The sequence below is a fragment of the Carcharodon carcharias genome, chromosome 16 (assembly GCF_017639515.1).
Source record: "Carcharodon carcharias isolate sCarCar2 chromosome 16, sCarCar2.pri, whole genome shotgun sequence".
In the NCBI taxonomy this organism is placed as follows: Eukaryota; Metazoa; Chordata; class Chondrichthyes; order Lamniformes; family Lamnidae; genus Carcharodon; species Carcharodon carcharias.
This window is the reverse complement of record NC_054482.1, coordinates 98481659-98495172: the sequence shown is the minus strand read 5'-3', so window position 1 is coordinate 98495172 and position 13514 is coordinate 98481659. Positions and strand designations below refer to the sequence as shown.

The 13514-nt window shown below is 55.4% G+C and overlaps 1 protein-coding gene across 1 annotated transcript in view; it reads left to right on the top strand.

Moving 5' to 3' along the window:
* The first annotated feature begins 4867 nt into the window (after nucleotides 1-4867).
* Nucleotides 4868-13514, top strand: part of tlcd4a (TLC domain containing 4a) — a 59711-nt gene continuing 51064 nt past the window's right edge. Inside the window, exon 1 of the mRNA XM_041207635.1 lies at nucleotides 4868-5084. The gene's annotated coding sequence lies outside the window, so the exon portion shown is untranslated. The remainder of the gene's footprint in view (nucleotides 5085-13514) is intronic.

Sequence of the window (13514 nt, the reverse complement as noted above, 5' to 3'; positions counted from 1 at the left end):
GTTGATAACTCCAATACCATTGTCTGATTGTCTGCATTGACCATACTGAAATGTATTGTAATATTCATTGATTGTATTGATGCACCTTGTGATCCATCTGTCAAAGTTGAATCTGATTGTACTTTTGTGATTGTGATTTTGAAATGTTTTGTAATGTTCTTCCAGATATTTTATGAATAAAGTATATTTTTCAAAAAAAAAATTGCCTATGTACAGGACAGGGGTGTGGATACCTGCCACATCAGCCTGGATCAGGAGAAGGCCTTTGACAGAATATCGCACACCTGGTGGATGTCTCTTCAAAATGGGGCTTGGGGAGGGAATAGGCAACTGGATCCAACTGCTGTACACTAACATCAGTAGCGCAGTCTCAATAAATGCGTGGGAATTAGAAAGTCTTCCTATTAAATCTGGAGTCAGGCAGGGCTGTCCTCTCTCCCCTGTCCTGTCTGTGTGTTGCATAGCACCCTTTGCTGAGTCCATCAGGTTGGATCCAGGCATAGGAGGAGTGACGATCCCAGGCAGTGGAAGTACACAGGTCAAAGCCTCCCTGTACATTGATGATATCGCCATCTTCTGCTCGGATCCCCTGTCGGTGCGCGGACTGATCTACATCTGTGATCAGTATGAACTAGCCTCGGGAGCCAAGGTAAATCGTGGGAAGAACGAGGCCATGTTCTTTGGGAACTGGGCTGACCGATCCTTTGTCCCCTTCACCGTCAGGCTGACGGCCTGAAGGTGCTGGGGATATGGTTTGGAGGGACCGGGGCATGCGTTAGAAACTGGAAGGAGCGAGTGTCTATGGTGCAAAGAAAACTTGGCATGTAGGAGCGATGCTCCCTCTCCATTGTGGGTAAGGACCTGGTCATCAGGTGTGAGGCACTCTCGCTGTTGCTGTACGTGGCGCAGGTCTGGCCCATTCCAGACTCCTGCTCGATGGCGATCACCCGAGCCATCTTTCGTTTTATCTGGAGGTCGAAAATGGATTGTGTTGGCCAGGACGTGATGTACAAGCCTCTAGATAAGGGGGGAAAATACTTGCCCAACATCGCCCTCATCCTGATGGCCATTTTTGTTTGTGGCTGCATCAAGCTGTGCGTAGACCCTCAGTTCGTAAACACCAAGTGTCACTACGTGCTGAGGTTCTACCTATCCCCGGTGTTGCGAAGGATGGGTCTGGACACATTGCTGCAGAATGCTCCAAATAGTTGGACCGTGCAGTACCACCTGTCCCTCGTGGAAAAATTTATGCAGAGAAATACCTTTGACCACAAGTCTATCAGGCAGTGATCGGCACGTAACGTCTTAGAGGCCCTGCGGGAAAAGGAGAGGGTGGATCATGTGGGATGATTCCCCGAGCAGGCTGTCAAAGTCATTTGGCAGAATGCCTCACCACCAGAACTTTCCAACAATCACCAAGACGTAGCTTGGCTGGTGGTGAGAAAGGCCCTTCCCATCAGATCCATTCTACATGCCAGGAGTCTCACCTCCTCTGCACGTTGCCCTCGAGGTGGCTGTGGTGGGGAAGAGACCGTTGTTCACCTCCTTGTGGACTGTGCCTTTGCAAAGAAGGTCTGGAGAGAGATGCAGTGGTTTCTGTCGAGGTTCATCCTGAGCAGAGCGGTGACACAGGACTCTGTGCTGTACAGGGACACACACCGAGACAAACATCAACTGCAACTGGAGGGTCATCAACTTGGTGAAAGACGCTCTTTGGTCTGCCCAAATCTTGTTGGTCTTCCAGTGCAGAGTTGTTCCCGACAGAGTGTTGCAGACTGGCACATTCCAAAGTCCAGGACTACGTGCTGAGGGATGCAGTAAAGCTTGGGGCAGGTGCTGCAAAGGCACAATGGGGAAAGGTCGCTGTCTAAGACCTGTCTGCCATAGTGCACTGAGGGGCTGGGAATGGCAAAGAACCCTCGGGCTGTACGGTTCACAATGAATGTATGCATTGAATTAGTATTCATTGTATTATAATTGTATTGAAGCACCTCAGAGTGCAATATGATGTACGTTGATAACTCCAATACCAATGCACTGTCTGACTGTCTGTAATGACCATATTGAAATGATTGTAATATTCATTGATTGTATTGAAGCACCTCGTGATCCACGTGTAAAAGTTGAATCGCATTGCACTTTTTGTGATGGCAATTTATAAATGTTTTGTAATGTTCTTCCAGATATTTTATGAGTAAAGTATTTTTTCAAAAAGAACATGTCTCTCCATCTTAGAGATATTCCATTTTGTGTTATTGATAGGTCCATCTATTTCATTAGATTTATTCCATGTTCTGTGAAAGGTCAAGATTCCCAGTGATCAAGGAAGGAGACTAGAGTATGGCTGTGAGCTTAAAGGACATGCTGAAAATGGAACACTTTTAGAGCCTGGATTTTGCAGTAGTAACGACGGCAAAACCATCAGCATTTGGCATAATTACTTCACTGAAAGTGACGGTAACTTTGGGAATCCCTGCAGAGAAAATAACATCGAAATCCAGAAGCTGCTGTCAGTGATTCTACGCTTCTCCAGAGAGTGCGCTGTTGAGGCACCTTGCTAGGCAGCAGTCATTGGAAAATCAATTGATAACGGAGAACATCCATGACTACACTCCTAATCTCACTGTAAAAATCCTTGAAAATGTTGCACCTTGCTGAATCAGGTATAACTGAGTTTTTAACAGCATAATAACTCCATAATCACTTCTCAACACCCCCATTGGCTCTGAGTAGTCATTTTTATATTTATGGAATTCCAAAGTTCTCTGTTATGATGCAAAAATCCCACATTTTAAAAATAATTTGTTTGAAAAGGTTTCTTTATTTTCACTTCTACCTTAATCCAATTCTAATCATTAATTTCACTATCTGAAAGTTTAAATTGAAAGTAAAGTATATTATGCGCTTTTAAGTTCCTAATTTTGTCTAGTTTTGAAGTCTTCAGTATGATTGGCTGCTTATGTTATTGCTGACACCATGCTGCTGCACGCCAAGATATCTCCTTGACTTGGCACCAGATTTAACCTGCCATCGGAAGAGGGGAAAGCTATGCCACAGTGGTTGCCAGATCTTTCTTGGCAGCTTTCTTTGAGGTCAGTGGTGAGGGTGAGGGCCATCTGGAAACTACAAGCCAGTTAGTTAACATCTATCATAAGGAAAATGTTAGAAGCTATTGTTAATGACGTTATAGCAGGGCACTTGGAAAAATGCAAGGTGATCGGGCGTAGTCAACATGGTTTTGTGAAAGGGAAATCGTGTTTAACTAATTTATTGGAGTTCTTTGAAGAAGTAACCCGTGCTGTGGATAAAGGGAAACCAGTGGATTTCCAGAAGGCATTTGATAAGATGCCACATCAAAGGATATTGTGAAAAATAAAAGCTCATAGTGTGGAAGATAACATATTGGCATGGATAGAAGACTGGCTAGCTAACAGGAAGCAGAGTAGGCATAAATGTGTCATTTTCTGTTTGGCAAGATGTAATGACTGGTGTGCCATGGGGATCAGTGCTGGGCTTTAACTTTTTACAATTTATAAATAACTTGTATGAAGGGACCAAAGATATGGTTGCTAAATTTGCTGTTGGCACAAAGATAGGTAGGAAAATAAGTTGTGAAGAGGACGTAAGGATGCTACAAAGGGGTATAGATCGGTTAAGTGAGCGGGCACACATCTGGTAAATGGAGTATAATGTGGCAAAATGTGAAATTGTCCATTTTGGCAGGAAGAATAAAAAAAATTAGCCAAATGATGAGAGATTGTGGAGCTCTGAGGCGCAGAGGGTTCTGGGTGTCCTAGTGCATGAATCGCAAAAGTTTGTATGCAAGTACAGCAAGTAATTAGGAAAGCTAATAGAATGCTATCATTTATTGTGAAAGGAATTGAACACAAAAGTAGGGAGGTTATGCTTCAGTTATACAGGGCACTGGTGAGACCACATCTGGAGTACTGTGTACAGTATTGGTCTCCTCATTTAAGGAAGGATGTAAATGGAAGCAGTCCAGAGAAGGTTTACTGGACTAATACCTGGAGTGGCTGGCTTGCCTTACGAGGAAATGTTGGAACGGTTAGGCTTTTATATAAGACCCTAAGGGTCTTGACAGAGTGGATGTTTCCTCTAGTGGGAGAATCTAGAACTACGAGTCTCTGTTTAAAAATGAAGGGTCGCACATTTAAGACAGCGATGAGGAGGATTTTTCTGTCTCAGAGGGTCATGAGTCGTTGAAACTCTCTTCTTCAAAAGGTGGTGGAAGCAGCATCTTTGAATATTTTTAAGGCAGAGGTAGATGCATTCTTGATAAGCAAGGGGGTGAAAGGTTCTCGGGGGTAGGTGGGGATGTGGAGTTGAGGTTACAATCAAATCAGCCCAGATCTAATTAAATGGTGGAGCAGGCTCGAGGGGCCAAGTGGCCTACTCCTGCTCTGAGTTCATAAGTTCGAAATCCAGGCTAACGTTTCAATTTGGTCAAATTCCTTTGAAAGGTGATTGAATATTTTGAGTATGTACATCAAATTCGTTTCCATCTAGTTAACCATCAACTCTCAAGGAACACAGGAGTACTTTTTTTTAAGTGTCCTAGGCTTTATTAAGATTCAGCTTTTCGTACTCAGTTACATTTTAAAAAGTTTCTCCAATAAAATCCAAAAATCGCACAAAACCACCCACCAATGTCGGAAAGGATAAAAGACAAATTCAGCTTCAAACCCGGGACTTTCATCAGAATGATTCATCAATACTGGTGGAATTATATGGAAAACCATAGATGGTTGGGTCACTATGCTGCAGATCTGAAAATAGTTCACATTTTTTTTTTTAAATCTCCACCCACCCTACTCAATTAAACTCAACAGTCCCTGTGTTTGGGAGAGAGGGAATTGAAGTGGAGTTGATGAGGGAGGTTCAAAGCAGCTTGTGTTTGGTGAAGCCCACGTTCAGACCAGGAGGGATTTGTTTGATGTGACTTGTGGTTTGAAGAAAGGACATTGACCCTGGTGGTGAAAGGAAAGACGATATTGAGAAGAGAGAGAGAGAGAGGGAGGAAGAGAAAGAGAAAGAAAAAGGTGTCTCAGCCTGCAAGACACATGGTAAGAAATGAGCTATTGTATGTGGAGCTGCTGGGAGGGATCGCTGGGGAAGTGATCTGATGTGTTTCTGAACAGATGTCGAGTTTGGTTGCAGAGAGATAAAATGTGCAGGTTTTTTTTTACGCACCAAGGTGAAGACAAGAGACTGGAAATTGGGGAAAACCCAAGTTACAGAGGTTTTGGCTTGTGGCTTTTTTTTTTAAAAAAAACACACCAGGGGAAGGCGCTGATGGCTGGAAGCTGGGAGAATCCTCCGGCTCTGCTGAGGAGAGGGAAGAAGGAAAAGGGACCGAGAATATTAACCATAAATAACAGTAACGATGAGAAGAAGCGGGTGTGGCCGCCGGTGACGGGTCCAAGGCCGGGCCCGGTGAGGGCGGCCAGGCCTCGGACTGGGCTGGAGGCTCCAGCCGCAACCGGCAGCGCTTCATTCACTCAATATTACTCCCGTTCAACACGCCCCCTCTCCCCCCATCTACCCTCTCCCCCCATCTACCCCTCTCCCCCCCCATTTACCCCTCTTCACCCCCCCATTTACCCCTCTTCACCCCCCATCTACCCCTCTCCCCCCCCCATCTACCCCTCTTCACCCCCCCATCTACCCCTCTTCACCCCCCCATCTACCCCTCTTCACCCCCCCCCATCTACCCCTCTTCACCCCCCATCTACCCCTCTTCACCCCCCATCTACCCCTATCCCCCATCTACCCCTCTTCACCCCCCCATCTACCCCTCTTCACCCCCCCATCTACCCCTCTTCACCCCCCATCTACCCCTCTTCACCCCCCCCCCCATCTACCCCTCTTCACCCCCCCATCTACCCCTCTTCACCCCCCATCTACCCCTCTTCACCCCCCCATCTACCCCTCTTCACCCCCCCTTCTACCCCTCTTCACCCCCCCATCTACCCCTCTTCACCCCCCATCTACCCCTCTTCACCCCCCCATCTACCCCTCTTCACCCCCCCATCTACCCCTCTTCACCCCCCCATCTACCCCTCTTCACCCCCCCATCTACCCCTCTTCACCCCCCCATCTACCCCTCTTCACCCCCCCATCTACCCCTCTTCACCCCCCCATCAACCCCTCTCTCCCCCGATCTACCCCTCTCTCCCCCGATCTACCCCTCTTCACCCCCCCATCTACCCCTCTTCACCCCCCATCTACCCCTCTTCACCCCCCATCTACCCCTCTTCACCCCCCCATCTACCCCTCTTCACCCCCCATCTACCCCTCTCCCCCCATCTACCCCTCTTCCCCCCCCATCTACCCCTCTTCACCCCCCCATCTACCCCTCTTCACCCCCCCATCTACCCCTCTTCACCCCCCCATCTACCCTCTTCACCCCCCCATCTACCCCTCTTCACCCCCCCATCTACCCCTCTTCACCCCCCCATCTACCCCTCTTCACCCCCCCATCTACCCCTCTTCACCCTCCCATCTACCCCTCTTCACCCCCCCATCTACCCCTCTTCACCCCCCATCTACCCCTCTTCACCCCCCCATCTACCCCTCTTCACCCCCCCATCTACCCGCTCTTCACCCCCCCATCTACCCCTCTTCACCCCCCCATCTACCCCTCTTCACCCCCCCATCTACCCCTCTTCACCCCCCCATCTACCCCTCTTCACCCCCCCATCTACCCCTCTTCACCCCCCCATCTACCCTCTTCACCCCCCCATCTACCCCTCTTCACCCCCCCATCTACCCCTCTTCACCCCCCATCTACCCCTCTTCACCCCCCCATCTACCCCTCTTCACCCCCCCATCTACCCCTCTTCACCCCCCCATCTACCCCTCTTCACCCCCCCATCTACCCCTCTTCACCCCCCATCTACCCCTCTTCACCCCCCATCTACCCCTCTTCACCCCCCCATCTACCCCTCTTCACCCCCCCATCTACCCCTCTTCACCCCCCCATCTACCCCTCTTCACCCCCCCATCTACCCCTCTTCACCCCCCCATCTACCCCTCTTCACCCCCCCATCTACCCCTCTTCACCCCCCCATCTACCCCTCTTCACCCCCCCATCTACCCCTCTTCACCCCCCCATCTACCCCTCTTCACCCCCCCATCCTACCCCTCTTCACCCCCCCATCTACCCCTCTTCACCCCCCCATCTACCCCGCTTCACCCCCCCATCTACCCCTCTTCACCCCCCCATCTACCCCTCTTCACCCCCCATCTACCCCTCTTCACCCCCCCATCTACCCCTCTTCACCCCCCCATCTACCCCTCTTCACCCCCCATCTACCCCTCTTCACCCCCCCATCTACCCCTCTTCACTCTTCACCCCCCCATCTACCCCTCTTCACCCCCCCATCTACCCCTCTTCACCCCCCCATCTACCCCTCTTCACCCCCCCATCTACCCCTCTTCACCCCCCCCATCTACCCTCTTCACACCCCCATCTACCCCTCTTCACCCCCCCATCTACCCCTCTTCACCCCCCATCTACCCTCTTCACCCCCCCCATCTACCCCTCTTCACCCCCCCATCTACCCCTCTTCACCCCCCCATCTACCCTCTTCACCCCCCCCATCTACCCCTCTTCACCCCCCCATCTACCTCTTCACCCCCCCATCTACCCTCTTCACCCCCCCATCTACCCTCTTCACCCCCCCATCTACCCCTCTTCACTTCCCCCCCCATCTACCCCTCTTCACCCCCCCATCTACCCCTCTTCACCCCCCATCTACCCCTCTTCACCCCCCCATCTACCCCTCTTCACCCCCCCATCTACCCCTCTTCACCCCCCCATCTACCCCTCTTCACCCCCCCATCTACCTCTTCACCCCCCCAGTCTACCCCTCTTCACCCCCCCATCTACCCCTCTTCACCCCCCCATCGACCCCTCTTCACACCCCCCCATCGACCCCTCTCACCCCCCCATCTACCCCTCTTCACCCCCCATCTACCCCTTCTTCACCCCCCCATCTACCCCTCTTCACCCCCCCATCTACCCCTCTTCACCCCCCATCTACCCCTCTTCACCCCCCCATCTACCCCTCTTCACCCCCCATCTACCCCTCTTCACCCCCCCATCTACCCCTCTTCACCCCCCATCTACCCCTCTTCACCCCCCCATCTACCCCTCTTCACCCCCCCATCTACCCCTCTTCACCCCCCATCTACCCCTCTTCACCCCCCATCTACCCCTCTTCAACCCCCCCATCTACCCCTCTTCACCCCCCCATCTACCCCTCTTCACCCCCCCATCTACCCCTCTTCACCCCCCCATCTACCCCTCTTCACCCCCCATCTACCCTCTCACCCCCCATCTACCCCTCTTCAATCACCCCCACCATCTACCCCTCTTCACCCCCCCATCTACCCCTCTTCACCCCCCCATCTACCCCTCTTCACCCCCCCATCTACCCCTCTTCACCCCCCCATCTACCCCTCTTCACCCCCCCATCTACCCCTCTTCACCCCCCCCATCTCCCCTCTTCACCCCCCCATCTACCCCTCTTCAACCCCCCCATCTACCCCTCTTCACCCCCCCATCTACCCCTCTTCACCCCCCCATCTACCCCTCTTCACCCCCCCATCTACCCCTCTTCACCCCCCCATCTACCCCTCTTCAACCCCCCCATCTACCCCTCTTCACCCCCCCCATCACCCCTCTTCACCCCCCCATCTACCCCTCTTCACCCCCCCATCTACCCCTCTTCAACCCCCCCATCTACCCCTCTTCACCCCCCCCATCTACCCCTCTTCACCCCCCCATCTACCCCTCTTCACCCCCCATCTACCCCTCTTCACCCCCCCATCTACCCCTCTTCACCCCCCCATCTACCCCTCTTCACCCCCCATCTACCCCTCTTCACCCCCCCATCTACCCCTCTTCACCCCCCCATCTACCCCTCTTCACCCCCCCATCTACCCCTCTTCACCCCCCCCATCTACCCCCTCTTCACCCCCCCATCTACCCCTCTTCACCCCCCCATCTACCCCTCTTCACCCCCCATCTACCCCTCTTCACCCCCCCATCTACCCCTCTTCACCCCCCATCTACCCCTCTTCACCCCCCCATCTACCCCTCTTCACCCCCCCATCTACCCCTCTTCACCCCCCCATCTACCCCTCTTCACCCCCCCATCTACCCCTCTTTCACCCCCCCAGCTACCCTCTTCACCCCCCCATCTACCCCTCTTCACCCCCCACTACCCTCTTCCCCATCTACCCCTCTTCACCCCCGCCATCTACCCCTCTTCACCCCCCCATCTACCCCTCTTCAGCCCCCCCATCTACCCCTCTTCACACCCCCCCATCTACCCCTCTTCACCCCCCCATCTACCCCTCTTCACCCCCCCCATCTACCCCTCTTCACCCCCCCATCTACCCCTCTCACCCCCCATCTACCCCTCTTCAACCCCCCCATCTACCCCTCTTCACCCCCCCATCTACCCTCTTCACCCCCCCATTCTACCCCTCTTCACCCCCCCATCTACCCCTCTTCACCCCCCCATCTACCCCTCTTCACCCCCCCATCTACCCCTCTTCACCCCCCCATCTACCCCTCTTCACCCCCCCATCTACCCCTCTTCACCCCCCCATCTACCCCTCTTCACCCCCCCATCTACCCCTCTTCACCCCCCATCTACCCCTCTTCACCCCCCATCTACCCCTCTTCACCCCCCATCTACCCCTCTTCACCCCCCCATCTACCCCTCTTCACCCCCCCATCTACCCCTCTTCACCCCCCCATCTACCCCTCTTCACCCCCCCATCTACCCCTCTTCACCCCCCCATCTACCCCTCTTCACCCCCCCATCTACCCTCTTCACCCCCCCATCTACCCCTCTTCACCCCCCCATCTACCCCTCTTCACCCCCCCATCTACCCCTCTTCACCCCCCCATCTACCCCTCTTCACCCCCCCATCTACCCCTCTTCACCCCCCCATCTACCCCTCTTCACCCCCCCATCTACCCCTCTTCACCCCCCATCTACCCCTCTTCACCCCCCCATCTACCCCTCTTCACCCCCCCATCTACCCCTCTTCACCCCCCCATCTACCCCTCTTCACCCCCCCATCTACCCCTCTTCACCCACCCCATCTACCCCTCTTCAACCCCCCCATCTACCCCTCTTCACCCCCCCATCTACCCCTCTTCACACCCCCCATCTACCCCTCTTCACCCCCCCATCTACCCCTCTTCACCCCCCCATCTACCCCTCTTCACCCCCCCATCTACCCCTCTTCACCCCCCCATCTACCCCTCTTCACCCCCCCATCTACCCCTCTTCACCCCCCCATCTACCCCTCTTCACCCCCCCCATCTACCCCTCTTCACCCCCCCATCTACCCCTCTTCACCCCCCCCATCTACCCCTCTTCACCCCCCCATCTACCCCTCTTCACCCCCCCATCTACCCCTCTTCACCCCCCCATCTACCCCTCTTCACCCCCCCATCTACCCCTCTTCACCCCCCCATCTACCCCTCTTCACCCCCCCATCTACCCCTCTTCACCCCCCCCATCTACCCCTCTTCACCCCCCCATCTACCCCTCTTCACCCCCCCATCTACCCCTCTTCACCCCCCCATCTACCCCTCTTCACCCCCCCATCTACCCCTTCTTCACCCCCCCATCTACCCTCTTCACCCCCCCATCTTACCCCTCTTCACCCCCCATCTACCCCTCTTCACCCCCCCATCTACCCCTCTTCACCCCCCATCTACCCCTCTTCACCCCCCCATCTACCCCTCTTCACCCCCCCATCTACCCCTCTTCACCCCCCCATCTACCCCTCTTCACCCCCCCATCTACCCCTCTTCACCCCCCATCTACCCCGCTGCACCCCCCATCTACCCCTCTTCACCCCCCAATCTACCCCTCTTCACCCCCCCATCTACCCCTCTTCACCCCCCCATCTACCCCTCTTCACCCCCCCATCTACCCCTCTTCACCCCCCCATCTACCCCTCTTCACCCCCCCATCTACCCCTCTTCACCCCCCATCTACCCCTCTTCACCCCCCCATCTACCCTCTTCACCCCCCATCTACCCCTCTTCACCCCCCCATCTACCCCTCTTCACCCCCCCATCTACCCCTCTTCACCCCCCCATCTACCCCTCTTCACCCCCCCATCTACCCCTCTTCACCCCCCCCATCTACCCCTCTTCACCCCCCCATCTACCCCTCTTCACCCCCCCATCTACCCCTCTTCACCCCCCCATCTACCCCTCTTCACCCCCCCCATCTACCCCTCTTCACCCCCCCATCTACCCCTCTTCACCCCCCCATCTACCCCTCTTCACCCCCCCATCTACCCCTCTTCACCCCCCCATCTACCCCCTCTTCACCCCCCCATCTACCCCTCTTCACCCCCCCATCTACCCCTCTTCACCCCCCCATCTACCCCTCTTCACCCCCCATCTACCCCTCTTCACCCCCCCATCTACCCCTCTTCACCCCCCCATCTACCCCTCTTCACCCCCCCATCTACCCCTCTTCACCCCCCCATCTACCCCTCTTCACCCCCCCATCTACCCCTCTTCACCCCCCCATCTACCCCTCTTCACCCCCCCATCTACCCCTCTTCACCCCCCCATCTACCCCTCTTCACCCCCCCATCTACCCCTCTTCACCCCCCCATCTACCCCTCTTCACCCCCCATCTACCCCTCTTCACCCCCCCATCTACCCCTCTTCACCCCCCCATCTACCCCTCTTCACCCCCCCATCTACCCCTCTTCACCCCCCCATCTACCCCTCTTCACCCCCCATCTACCCCTCTTCACCCCCCCATCTACCCCTCTTCACCCCCCCATCTACCCCTCTTCACCCCCCCATCTACCCCTCTTCACCCCCCCATCTACCCCTCTTCACCCCCCCATCTACCCCTCATCACCCCCCCATCTACCCCTCTTCACCCCCCCATCTACCCCTCTTCACCCCCCCATCTACCCCTCTTCATCCCCCCCATCTACCCCTCTTCACCCCCCCATCTACCCCTCTTCACCCCCCCCATCTACCCCTCTTCACCCCCCCATCTACCCCTCTTCACCCCCCCATCTACCCCTCTTCACCGCCCCCATCTACCCCTCTTCACCCCCCCATCTACCCCTCTTCACTCCCCCATCTACCCCTCTTCACCACCCCATCTACCCCTCTTCACCCCCCATCTACCCCTCTTCACCCCCCCATCTACCCCTCTTCATCCCCCCCAATCTACCCCTCTTCACCCCCCATCTACCCCTCTTCACCCCCCCATCTACCCCTCTTCACCCCCCCATCTACCCTCTTCACCCCCCCATCTACCCCTCTTTCACCCCCCATCTACCCCTCTTCACCCCCCCATCTACCCCTCTTCACCCCCCATCTACCCCTCTTCACCCCCCCATCTACCCCTCTTTCACCCCCCCATCACCCCTCTTCACCCCCCCATCTACCCCTCTTCACCCCCCCATCTACCCCTCTTCACCCCCCCATCTACCCCTCATTCACCCCCCCATCTACCCCTCTTCACGCCCCCATCTACCCCTCTCACCCCCCATACCCTCTGCACTCCCCCCATCTACCCCTCTTCACCCCCCCATCTACCCCTCGTTCACCCCCCCATCTACCCCTCTTCACCCCCCCATCTACCCCTCGTTCACCCCCCCATCTACCCCTCTTCACCCCCCCATCTACCCTCTTCACCCCCCCATCTACCCCTCTTCACCCCCCATCTACCCCTCTTCACCCCCCATCTACCCCTCTTCACCCCCCCATCTACCCCTCTTCACCCCCCCATCTACCCCTCTTTCACCCCCCCATCTACCCCCTTCACCCCCCCATCTACCCCTCTTCACCCCCCATCTACCCTCTTCACCCCCCATCTACCCCTCTTCACCCCCCCATCTACCCCTCTTCACCCCCCCATCAACCCCTCTTCACCCCCCCATCAACCCCTCTTCAACCCCCCCATCTACCCCTCTTCACCCCCCCATCTACCCCTCTTCACCCCCCCATCTACCCCTCTTCACCCCCCCATCTACCCCTCTTCACCCTCTTCTACCCCCTTCACCCCCCATCTACCCCTCTTCACCCCCCCCATCTACCCCTCTTCACCCCCCCATCTACCCCTCTTCACCCCCCCATCCTACCCCTCTTCACCCCCCATCTACCCCTCTTCACCCCCCCCATCTACCCCTCTTTCACCCCCCCATCTACCCCTCTTCACCCCCCATCTACCCCTCTTCACCCCCCATCTACCCCTCTTCAACACCCCCCATCTACCCCTCTTCACCCCCCCATCTACCCCTCTTCACTCCCCCCATCTACCCCTCTTCACCCCCCATCTACCCCTCTTCACCCCCCCATCGACCCCTCTTCACCCCCCCATCTACCCTCTTCACCCCCCCACTACCCTCTTCACCCACTCATCTACCCCTCTTCACCCCCCCATCTACCCCTCTTCACCCCCCCATCTACCCCTCTCACC